The following is a 12,658-nucleotide window of genomic DNA, read 5'->3' as shown; positions in this document are numbered from 1 at the left end:
AGAGAGTATATGCCCCAAAGTGGAATAGCTGGATTTTGAGGTAGATCTATTCCCAATTTTCTGCGGAAATCCCATACTGACTTCCATAGCGGCTGTATAAGATTCCACTCCCATCCACAGTGGGGGAATGTTCCCCTCGTTCCACATCATTGACAGCAGAAGCTGCCATTTGTGTATTGATCTTAGCCTTCCTACCAGGTTTGCACTGCTGATCTGAGAGCTGAAAGTTACAGGCAAACTGCCCCACAACCAAGCACATGAATCATAAAGGGGGACGGGATCTCTAGCCCCAGAAGGATATTTAGGGACTTTGGGGGGAGTGGCTACTATCCTAGAGGAGTGGAGAAAATTATGTCTCCGAACAAACTAGCCAATGAGAAATTCCAGCATGGAAAATTGATTAGGTATATAAAAACCACTGTTTTGTACCAATCCAGCCATTTCATCTTTCCTTTAAGTTGCTGCTGCTCACTTTGCAAGATCACAGAAGAAGCTGCCCCCTTTCACTACCCTGAGTTTCTTGAACTCTTATTATGGTAGGAAGGACCATGGTTTCTCACAGTTTTAAACATGCAAAATTTGTCATATACACAATCTTTTGGGTGTCTCTGTCTGCAGATACCTGTCCTGTATGGCTGCAACCTACTTGGAAGCAGATTTGTATTTATTTATTTATTTATTTATTTATTTATTTATTTATTTATTATTTATTTATTTATTATTTATTTATTTATTTATTTATTTATTTATTTATTTACTTGGTTTTTCGAGACAGGGTTTCTTTGTGTAGCCCTGGCTGTCTTGGAACTCACTCTGTAGATCAGGCTGACCTCAAACTCAGAAATCTGCCTGCCTCTGCCTCCCAAGTGCTGGGATTAAAGGAGTGCGCCACGGAGGCAGCTTTTTTATATTCTGAGAGAGAATAACTTAACAGGAAATAAGGTTAATTATGAAAATAGATGACATATATCATAAAAGAATCAAGAGAGGCAAAAACAATAGATCTTAAAATACTTCCTATTGAATGTTTTCCTCCTTATATGGAAATTATCTTGCTTTCATCAAGAAACTGATAGCAAGACCACTCTATCTTAACTGCGCTTTAATTATGTGTGTATAATTTTTAAGACAGGTTAATTGACTCCTTTCTATAAGCCCCTCTTTCAGTTGTTCTTAGAGAATGTCAAAAAGATAAATTAGCAAGAATTTTCTTAGGCATTTTTTTTTTACTGTCTTTTTGACTACTGACTGCTAACAGTTAGCATAGAGTAGTTGAATTTTTTTAGCCTAACAGATGCTTCTTAAAGCATTTTATATCAAGGGTATGATAATATTAACTACTTCAGACATGATTCTTTTGAGACACTTGCTGGAAGGACTTGTGTACAGGATATCATATCCTATCACTAACAAATTCAGATACAGTAGTGTTTTACTGCAAATTTTATGTCTCTATAAATTTAGACAAGTCTGTTTGCCTTGACTTCAAAGACAATAAAATAATAGGGTTGCCATAGAAAATACGCTAATATTTTTACTTTAAGTTATAGGTAAGCCCTATTCTCTGTAAGACTGAATTACTTTATGCATTCATGCACCTATTTCAAATTATTTTTCTTAGTGAAAAACTATTGAATTCAGAAAAAAATTCTTTTGTATAATCTGGACACATAAACACATTTAAAAATTGCGGTTTTAGAAATGAATTCCAATGAAAATGTCAGTCTTTTGGGCAAATATTATGAAGACAGTACTAGAGCTTTCTGTGTAATTGAAAAAGTAGAAAAGCTATGTATAATTAGAATATAAATTTGCCAGTATTTAAGTTATTCTTTTTTTATAAAAGAGATTATTAAATATTCAGTGAAATGGTATTGGAGAACAATATGTAACACCAGGGAAAGAGGTTCATAAATTATTTCAGCACAATCATTATTTCTTGCTTATTCATATATATGAAGGAACAATCCCCGCAAAAGTTACTTATTCTGATAATAAACTTATACCCAGATAATCATACTCCCCAAAGGTCTTAATGTAATTTGGAATTGATACAGGAACTGACATTTGCCGCCAGTGTATAATGTCATTCCTCTCAGATTTCTGAGTGTTCTACAAGGCATCCTTATGTTTTTCGTGAGAAAAAACAGTCTAGAATCTGTTAAGTGCTTGCTGCCTGTTCAGCCACACATATCTGCATCCTAAGGCTGCTGAAGTGCCTCAGTCTTAACATCAACTCCCCACTGAACTGGGGCAGGAATTTCATCTTTCAAATGAATTTTCTTCATAGGAGTTCTTTGTCCTCTAGAGTAAAGATTCTGAAGAAGATCCTCCTGCAAAATCGTTATTTCTTCCCCATGAACGACAGAACTGGGTGAGTGGATTCTTGGTCAGTCCTATAGTCTGAACAGATTAACTGAGACTTAAAGGCAAGGGTTCTGTGGTAGATGGAGAAAGTTGACCCTGGGACTCCTGGCTGATTCAGTCTTGCCCTCTAACTCTCTGTGGTACACTATATATCTTGTAGACAGGGAAAAGATGGGGCATGCTATGTTGGTCATCACCATATCATATGCTTACCAAAAGTCATATGACTCTTAGAAACTTCTTAAACTTTGGGAAGAAACAAAAGAGAAAGCCATTATTTTTAGAGACGAGTATTATAAGGAACAAATTCACCTTACAAAGTCTCTTATGTATAAAATTGAAAATAAGTAAGACACAACAAAATCATGAAATGAAGTGAAAGAATTTGATAATTACACCATAAGATCTAGTCTCTGTAGATGGAAAAGCAGGTTGCATGATAAATCACATCATAGCAGCCTTACTTTAAAGTCTATTAATTATATAAGAATACACAGCTACTGCTTATATCCTTTTATTAGTTAAGTCATTTGTACTACACTGTCAGCTTTTCATGTAGATCTTGGCTATGGGACTTGGGATCTGAAGACCTGAAGAATGGGGCAGATTGTAGTCTGATGCTATAGAAAACATTATTTCAGGTTCACTGTCCTTTGATAAAAGAATAAACCAAAGAAAACAATCCAAGGAAGGTTGTTTGAGTTCAGAAAAACATGATCAGAAAAGCACGTACATAAATGCCCATAAGCACATACTAAATGTTGTCAGAACAGCTGTTTCCTGGACCATGGGGCAGAATAATTGTAACACAATTGGCTGGCAGGTACTCTAGGTTATATCTGGGAAAGCAGACAAGCAAGGAAGAATGCCATATTCAGACTCAGGGTATGCTGACCAGATTGGGTTCTACAGTGAAATTCTTCCTTTCAACAAGAATAAACATGTCTTATGATTGGATGCAAATCTTTAGTACAATAGGCATGAAATCACATCCAAGAACAATCCAGGAAACAAAATACACCTGAAGTTAAAAACACCTCTCTGCTGTTTTTCCTGGAGCCTCTCTCATACTTCCCTAAGGCATTGTTAACCATGTGTATTATTTTGACCATGTTCTGACACAACACTCATATATACAGTATAGAAAAGGAAATCATTACCAGTGCAGAAAATGAGTGGATTAATAAGAGTGTGAGGCATTAAATAATAACCACTATTAACCTGTATTACTATTAAGAATGAGCCTATCCAATAAAATACATTTGCTAAAGATGTGATTATAAAATTAGAAACTATCAATTGCTGGGTGAGACAGAGACAAAAAGCAGAAGAAATTTCAGAAGGTGTATGGCCTGAGGTGTATTGAGAAGCAACACCACCTTCATTTGACAGAGACAAAAATAGAGGAACTCAGGGGTTGTGCTGACTGGTGTCATGTCACATTGGCACAAGTTAGCATCTGAAAAGAGGGAACCTCAATTGAGAAAATGCCTACATAAGATCTGGCTGTAAGGTATTTCCTTAGTTAGAGATTGATGGGGAGAGAGCTTAGTCTTTTATGGATGGTGCAACCCTGGGATGATTCCCCTGGATTGTCTAAGAAGGCAGGTAGGGCAAACCAGGGGAAGCAAGTCAATAAGCAGCACCCATCCATGGCCTCTGTATCACCTCCTGCCTCCAGGTTTCTGCCCTATTTAGTTCATATACTGACTTCCTAACAGCTACATGGAAATATAAGCCAAATAAACCCTTTATTCTCCAAGTTGCTTTTGTTCATAGTGTTTTATCACAACAATAGTAACCCTAACAATAGATGTCCTGATCTATGCAGGACATCTAGGCCTGATAATACTCAAATTATTATAGTCAGAATTTAGATAAGGGTGTGTTTAGCATCAAAATTATCCTTATAAACTTATTTTATAGTGATCCACTTGTTCTATTTTGTGAAAGTTTAAATTTTAATTTTCACTTCTGTTCTCTTATTTATTGCCTTAAGTAGTTGACATTTTTAAAAATTTATTTTTGTTTTTATACATTATTTTCACCCTAACTTCTCCCTCATTCAAGTCTTGCCATCCTTCTATCACTTCCTCTCAAATTCATGATGCTTTCTTCTCTAGTTATTATATATATATATATATATATATATATGTATATATATATATATATATATAGTACTTTCTTATATGCCTATGTGACTGAGTCTCCCCTTCTTTGCATCCATTACTTGATTGTAGCTTTTCATCTAGTCCTTATGAGATTTCCTTCATCCACATTGGGATGTTCACTGGTGGTGTGCTTTGTCATGTCTTAGAACCAACATTTAGCCTGAATCAAGACTTAGTTATAACGAGCACTCCTCAGGATACTTTGGGTGACAGCATAGAACTGGGCCTCTGCTACCTCACTGCTGACAACACAATGCTGAAGAAGTTTGAGTAGGTTTGATATTAAGCATTGCGTACCTGAAAGTAGGTTTGATAAAGTGCTTTCTCAAGTGAAAGCCTGAAAGACCATGACATTTTTACACTGAGTCTAACTATAGTAATGGTGACTACAAACATGGTTATAGAATCAGAATTGGACCAATAGATGCTTGGCTATTGTATTGCTACTCAGAAACAATAACAAGAAGGAAAGGGGGGAGGGAGGGAGGGAGAGAGAGAGAGAGAGAGAGAGAGAGAGAGAGAGAGAGAGAGAGAGAGAGAGGTCAACAACAACAAGAACAAATGAGGAAAACCGTAAATATGGTCTGTATTCTTGTCACTAATAGAATATTCACAACCACTATCAAATTATAAGTGCAGAACCACTGAACATAAGACACAGGAATGATTGTGGTGTGTGTGTGTATGTGTGTGTGTGTGTACGTGTGTGTGTGTGTGTGTGTGTGTGTGTGTGTACGTGTGTGTGTGTGTCAATGCTTGTTTATATGTTGTACATGGATGGGTTTTTAAATACATTTACATTCTTTATTTTTATATAAATTTAATTTGGAAACAACCACTAGACTAGAGGATTTCTATAATAATTTCTGTAACTTTATTTGTAAAGTTACAGGGAATAATTTTTAGAAAGCAACCAAACCTTACTTTGGAAAGGTTTACAGCTACAGAAGTAGGTGGATTTTGAATTTTGCTAAGTTGTTCACATGAATCTGAGGACACCCCTTTAAAATGGGGGGTGGGGGTAGGACCAATTTGGAATAAAGACATTGAGGCCAATTTGGATGAAGTAAAGACCCTCTATCCATGCTAATCTTTCTAAGTCAGTTAAAGAAATAAATACTAGATATGAAAGTCATTTTTATACTTCTGAAAAAATTACACTTCCTTATTTGAATATATGGCCTTGCATAAATTAATTCATAATTCCTTTGCTTGGACTATTTGGCCTTCCTCCACAGTTTTTCTTGGGATGTACCCGCACTGATGAGAACAGTGAGCCTGTGATGGGCCCAGTAGGCTGGCTTTCATTGAAAACATATTTCCTGCACTATCTAAGATGCAGCTAAGTCTGTGTTACCACAGAGTCTGTCATCACTGGAAACTCCTGAGTCCTCTACAGTGCTTTGGAATCAGAAATTTGGATATTTAACAATCTTTCTGTTATACTTTACATATGGATTTCCTCTCAAGATTTATATGTGGAATGCTTGGTTCCTAGTTGAGGTCATTCTAGTAGGTGAGACAAATGTAAGGAAGATAGAGTTAGAGGAAGTAAGTTCCTGAGATGTGCCACTGAAGGGTATGCTTTGTGCTCTGGCCTTTCTTTATCTTCCTTGATGATTCCCAAGTTGTGAACAACTTCCTATGCCACACATGCCTGCTATAATGTCCTACCTCCCAATAGGTCAAAAGCAAGAGTGTCAGCTGACCTCTACCTGTACCCTCTGAATCCTTGAGCAAATTTAACTCTTTTCTCTTTTCAGTTGTTTCTCTCAGGTACTTTGTCTTAGATATGGAAAGGTGACTACCATGTGCTTTAAGTGATTCTGATTCAGGTTAAAATTTGAGAACTACTGCTAGATCCTACCTTAACTAACCAACAGTTTTATTTCTCACAATTAGGGGATACCTTTAGCTTTAATTACATTTTATGTTTTCATAAAATTACATGTGTCATCTTTGTTCTAGGAGCTCAAATATGCAGTTCATATAGTATAGGCAAAAATAATCATAAAATGGTCATCATTTTTCTTTTATGATATGAAGAGTATATGGCATAAAATGATTTGTCACATCATCAGAACATAATTACCCAATATCTTCTATGTGTTGATTTGAGAGCTGAGTATCAAAGGGTTAAATGGTGAAACTAAATACATCCTTTCTAAAAGAGAATTCAAAAATCACATTCATTTATCAGTTGTGGTGTCTCAGATAAATCCTCTACAGTTGTACTCTAGTGAGCCCCACTGAATAAAGATCTTAAAGTCTTATTAAGGAAATGAGATTCAAAAAGCAGAACCAATTATTCTAGACAGTGGTGATGCACTCCTTTAGTCTCAGTACTCAAGAGGCATAGGCTGGCAGATTTCTGAGTTTGAGAGTAGCCTGGTCTGCAGAGAAAGTTCCAAACAGTTAGGGCTACACAGAGAAAACCTGTCTCAAAACCAAAGCAAAACAAACAAATGATGCAGAACCAATTAGTAATTAGTATAAAATGAATTATAGTCAAGTGACACAGTATAACTTATTAATAATGGAGGGATTTTTATATATTAAAGGAATACAAAGGCTTCCTTGATTTGACTTGAACTGTGTTTTAAGTATGAACAGAGTTATGGTAAATGGGTGGACAAAGGATAGACAGGTTGGTTCACTGAGCACAGATTCACTGGCAAGCTTAAGTAAATTGAATCATTTCAAATAAAACCGCAGCTTATGCATAATAATCCAACAACTTAACCTTTATTAAAATACTTTAGTCCATAAATTCAATATACCCCAAAAATGAACAAATATAGACTAATTATTATGAAGTAGGTAAGCAGTATAAACTCAGGAAAATAGAGCAAGACAGAAATATTCTGTTATCACTGTGGACAAATATTCTTTTGCTTCTATACTTGACTAAAAATAGATAAATCTCAGATACAAAAACAGCCTTAGAAATAAAGAACATAGTCAATTCATCGGCATCATCCATTAGTCATCCATTTATCTTTGTTCAAAGGAAGTACACTGTTCTCTATGCTACATTTTTCTCCATATCTACCTGGTTTTTCCTCTTGGGATTTGAGTAGCAAATTCAAATTTAAAGCAATATGGGAACAATAAAATAGAGGGGGTGTAGATTTATATTAGGGAGTAAGTTTTAGAAGTTGTTGAATACAAACAGAAATTGTTAAGATTTATGTGGAAAGAAAGGAAAAGTTTAATATTACCACGGACTGTGATTTCTATTCAGTGTTCAGAACCACGGAGGACACTGGAGTTGTTTAGTAGTTGCTCTTGTCTGTGCCACCTTTGTTCAGTACTTCTCTTAGGCTGGGCCAAAAGAGTCAGAGCAGTAGTAGGGTTATAGCTACTAGAAGTGGATAAGTGTCCTTATCTTTCTTAGTGTGTTGTATGTATTTGCTGACTCCATTTTGATTCTTTGCACCTGTAACTTCTGAAGATAATCTTTCACTCCTTCCAAAGCCGCTTACTGATTTCCAACCAACTCATAGTCTCCATAGTGAGAGTGGAGAGGAAGTGAGGGCATCAGAGCTGTCTGACCTACTTGAGACCTGTTCCAAGCAGCCTTAGAGTGAGCTCAGTTGTACCATGACCCATCCCAGATAAACCACAAAACACAATCACTTGCTAATGAACAAGAAGTACTTAGAAGAGTTCATTGATGAGAGCCCCTACCCCAAACGTCAGCAGAGATTTGGTCCAAACTGCTTTGGTTATTTGAAGTCATGAATTAAGAGTCATGACTCTATTTACTGAGTGCCTTCTAGGCACCAAGAAACTACACTAAATGCTTTGATGTTAAATGTGAGACAAACCCCATTGTAAAACTTCTATTAGTGTAATCACTGACACCAGAATGAATAGAATAAGCAAGATTTCTACCCAGAAACTTGCTCCAGATTCCTTGAGCTAAACATCAGAATTGTTTATCAATGAATGATACATCTAAATAGAATCTCAAAAAATAGCTGCAAACCTCTTACCTAAGAAGAGAGAGTAATAATTGAATTTGTAAGAATAAAACTATTCTTCATCTTGAAAACTACTACCTGATTTTTACTTTACAAATAAAACATTATTTTATGTAACAATTCTAGGCTATCTAAATCAGGGATTAAGTTTGCCCTCTGTGGATATTTGGTAATGTGGGGACACTGTTGGTGGTAAAAATCTAGTATATTAATCCTGAGGATGCTACCAAGAATCACACATGGTCCAGGACAGACCGCACAGCAAAGGTCTGTGCAATAAGAAATTAATTATGTCTACATCTGTCTGGATTGTCTTTTCCATTTATGAATATGTCTGTTTTGTGCCTGTGCGACCCAGTTTTCATCATTGTAGCTCTGTGACATAACTTGAAATCAGATTCAGCATGTTTATCTTTTGCTCCAAATTGCTTTGGTTATTTGAGGGTTGATGTTCCAGTCACTGTGAAATTCCCGGTGGAATTTCTTCAAAAAACTAAAAGCAGGGCTACCATATGACATGGGTAGATTACAATTAGTATATGCCTGAAGGCCACTAGTTGCATATGCCATACCAGCACATCCATGTTTATTGTAACAGTATTCACAACAGCCTGACTGTAGATTCAGCCTAAGTATATGTCAACAGATGACTGAGTAAAAAATTGAAATGTACATCTACATTTCATATATTCTACATACAAATGATAGATGACAGATAGATGATAGTTTCAGATAATCAGATAGGTAGATGATAGATAAAATCATTTTTCTCACCCATAGAAACTAATAAAAATGGTTACAATTGGATATCACTACATTAAAAGTCCATAATCAGAAAGACAAATATCACATTTTCTCACATTTGTGTATCTTAGGTTATTTATGAGATGAAAGTATAAAAAAAAAAATCTGAAGGTAGGAAAGGGGAGGGCAAAGAAAGGAGAATATAGGTGGAGTGAATTTGTTCAAAGTAAACTTCACTTATATGAAAATGTCTCACTCAGCCCCTCACTATGTACAGTGAATGTGGGCCAGGAAGTTTTCTGTGCCAATAGTGGTAAGGTTCCAAAACCATTACATATAGACGTTTTTACACATTTTAAAAATAATAAAATAAATTTCAATAAGTATGCTGCTTTTTCCCCATGCATTTTCTATGCTCCAACTACAGCATGGCTCTGGGACTTAGTTTAGCAATTATTTCTTGTGTCATTTTAGTTATCATCCTAAACCTTGGGTTATATCATTGCCATTTCTACCTCCAGCCTTGTTTCTCCTGCATTTGGCAAGCACAAGGGAAATGCTGATAAAACCTCAATAAGAACCTGGTTCTCACTTGTTCAGAATCTCCACCAGCATTCTTCGGGATTTTAAAATCAAATCTAGTACAAAATAGAAAACACTTATTGAATATTACAAATTGGAAGAAATAATGTCAAATGTATTCAAGGAATTATTGTTATTATTATTATTATTATTATTATTATTATTATTATTATTTACTTCTAAGTATTCAGCAGTGTGGATATAGAAACCATCTTCTTCTAATTCTTGAATGAGTGTTTTTTCCCCTCCTAAGGAAAGTAAAGAGTCAGATGGCAATCAAACAGGAAGAGATTCGTCAATGGAGAGACTTCCAGGAAGATGCCTGATGCTGAAACATTCAGATTTGCGGGGAGCTGGGCCCTTAGGAGAGGCCCTGAAAGAGGAGCAGCCTAGCTTGTGTTATAAGGGACAAGATGTGAAAGCACAAGCTTTCTCACAAGAGGCTAGAGGGCTGTACAGCAATCAATGTGCAATGCTTTCCTGTTTGCATGAGCCTGAATTCATACAGACTGTCGGTAAGCACCAACAGGAAGCTGGGGGTTTCTGTAGACAGAAGCACTGCTGATAACAGAGGGTAGAGGGTTGCTGCTTGTGTATATAATACAGCTAGTCGGTGGGTAACTGAAAAGATGGCTCAGAGCAAGACAGAAAGAAACCCTGGGTCAAATGACACCATCTTCTGCAATGTATTAAGCATTTCAAATTTTTTTATTACACTGTGTATTGCTTGGCCAGGGCACTACTTCAGCTGCAAACTCTCCCAGAATTATACATTTTCAATAAATTGCTTTAATTTTTCTTTCTTTATTCAGGTGCAGACCTGTTAAATTATGTTTCACAAATAATCAGATTCAATCAGACCCTTCATTCATACCAGCTAGGCTCCTACTAATCTCATCTTATCTGAGATAATTATAATTTGTTTTCTATTTGCATAATTAAATTGTTTTGCATTGCTCTACCATGATCCCAGGAAAACTATTTTAAATGTTAATTATTTAGTAATTATTGATTGTTTATTTCATTTGCTTAACAAGATTTAATATATTCTTCTATGTGCAGGTGCAATTACTCTAGACACATAAAGCAGGGAAATCAAAATTATTTTCAAAACACAAAGCTAGGCATTTATTTGGTCTCCGTGAAAAATAAACTATATAATTCAGAAACTAGTGCAAATTTTAAAACAGTTTGTGAACAGATTTGACCATTTTCATAAAGGTACTGATTAAATAACACAAATAAAAATAACTACAATTTTCAAATGTGTAAGCCAAAAAAATCAAGGAGAAATGATTCAAGAATCTTAAATTTGTCACAATTACTCCATAGGTTCTGTAAGCTGTCCCTGTTAGTGTCCAGAAACTAACCCTTTCTTTGCTACAATCTCTTCATGTGTAGCACATTGCTGGAGACAAAGTAGATGCAAAAGAAAAAAAAGTGTGTTGGTTGAGTGCGGCAGAGTGAGAATAATTGTCTTTTTCCACATGTCAATTATTTACCTGTTAGATGTGATCACATGGAAATTTCACTTAGATGTTTGTGAGCTATGACATTGAAAGCAAACTCCACTTGAGTTAAATCCTTATTCCTACTTATAAGACCTGCAGCGACATACTCATATTTACCTCGTTACCCCCTTTCATGTGTATCCTAGTAAGTAATTTATATCAGAAGGACATCTGTAGTGTTTAACTTTTAATGATATAAATTTTTTGTACATGAATAATTTATATTCACCACTCACTCTGCCTACCAATTTTACTGATATTAGAATACAGAAAACTGAAGGCATAGTGTTAATATTAAAATAATATACAGCTGAAAAGCAGTTTGTTTGGTGTAATGAAAACTTTATGAAAACTTCTATCCTATTCAATGTAGTAATTCAGAAATGTAAACACAAAAAATAATTTTCAAGGAATTGCGAACTTGAAAATATGGCAATGTCCTATGTTCTTAGCAACTGATTAAAATAAAAATTTTCTATAAATACATATTTCAGAATTTTTAGATATTGAAATAATAATTATAACCTATTTTGACAGTTATAAAGTAAATCATATTTAAAGATAGAATAAAATTTTAAGTTCGGCAAAAAGCTCGGTTTTTCATTTATTTCCTTATGATTTACAAAGTAATAATTATTTTACTTTATTTTTATATTTTAAAGAATTTATATTTAGTCATTTTTTCCTCCAGTTGTAGAAAGTGGCAAAGATCTTCATATTATGAATGCTTTTAAATTAATTATATAGTTAGTTAATTATCCTTACATCTCAACCCTAGTTTCCTATCCCTTCTCTCCTAACAGTCCTTCTCTCATCTCCACTCTCATTGACACCTCCTTCATTTCTCTACAGAAAAGGGGAGTTCTTCCATGGACATCAACCTGCCTTAGCATATGACCTTGGAGCAAGATCATGTTATCTTCTCTTACTGACACTAGAACAGGCAGCACAGTGGGGGGAAACAATTCCAAGGTAGGCAACAAAGTCCGAAATAGCCCCTGCTCCCTCTGTTAGGAGTCCCATATGAAGACCAAGCTGCATAAGTGTAACGTATAGGCAGAGAGCTTCAGTCAGTCCCATGGACCCCCATTCATTGGTGATTCAGTCCCGGTCAGCACCTATGGACTCAGATGAGTTCATTCTGTGACTTTTCTTATGGTGTCCTTGACCCTTCTGGCTGCAATAATCCTTCCTCCCCTCTTCTGTAAGATTCCCAATGCTCTATCTAATATTTGGCTGTGGGTCTCTGCATCAGTTTCCATCAGTTGCTGGGTGAAGTCTTTCTGATAATACCTGT

The sequence above is a fragment of the Mus musculus genome, chromosome 4 (assembly GCF_000001635.26).
Source record: "Mus musculus strain C57BL/6J chromosome 4, GRCm38.p6 C57BL/6J".
Lineage (NCBI taxonomy): Eukaryota > Metazoa > Chordata > Mammalia > Rodentia > Muridae > Mus > Mus musculus.
Note: the sequence above shows the minus strand (reverse complement) of the source record.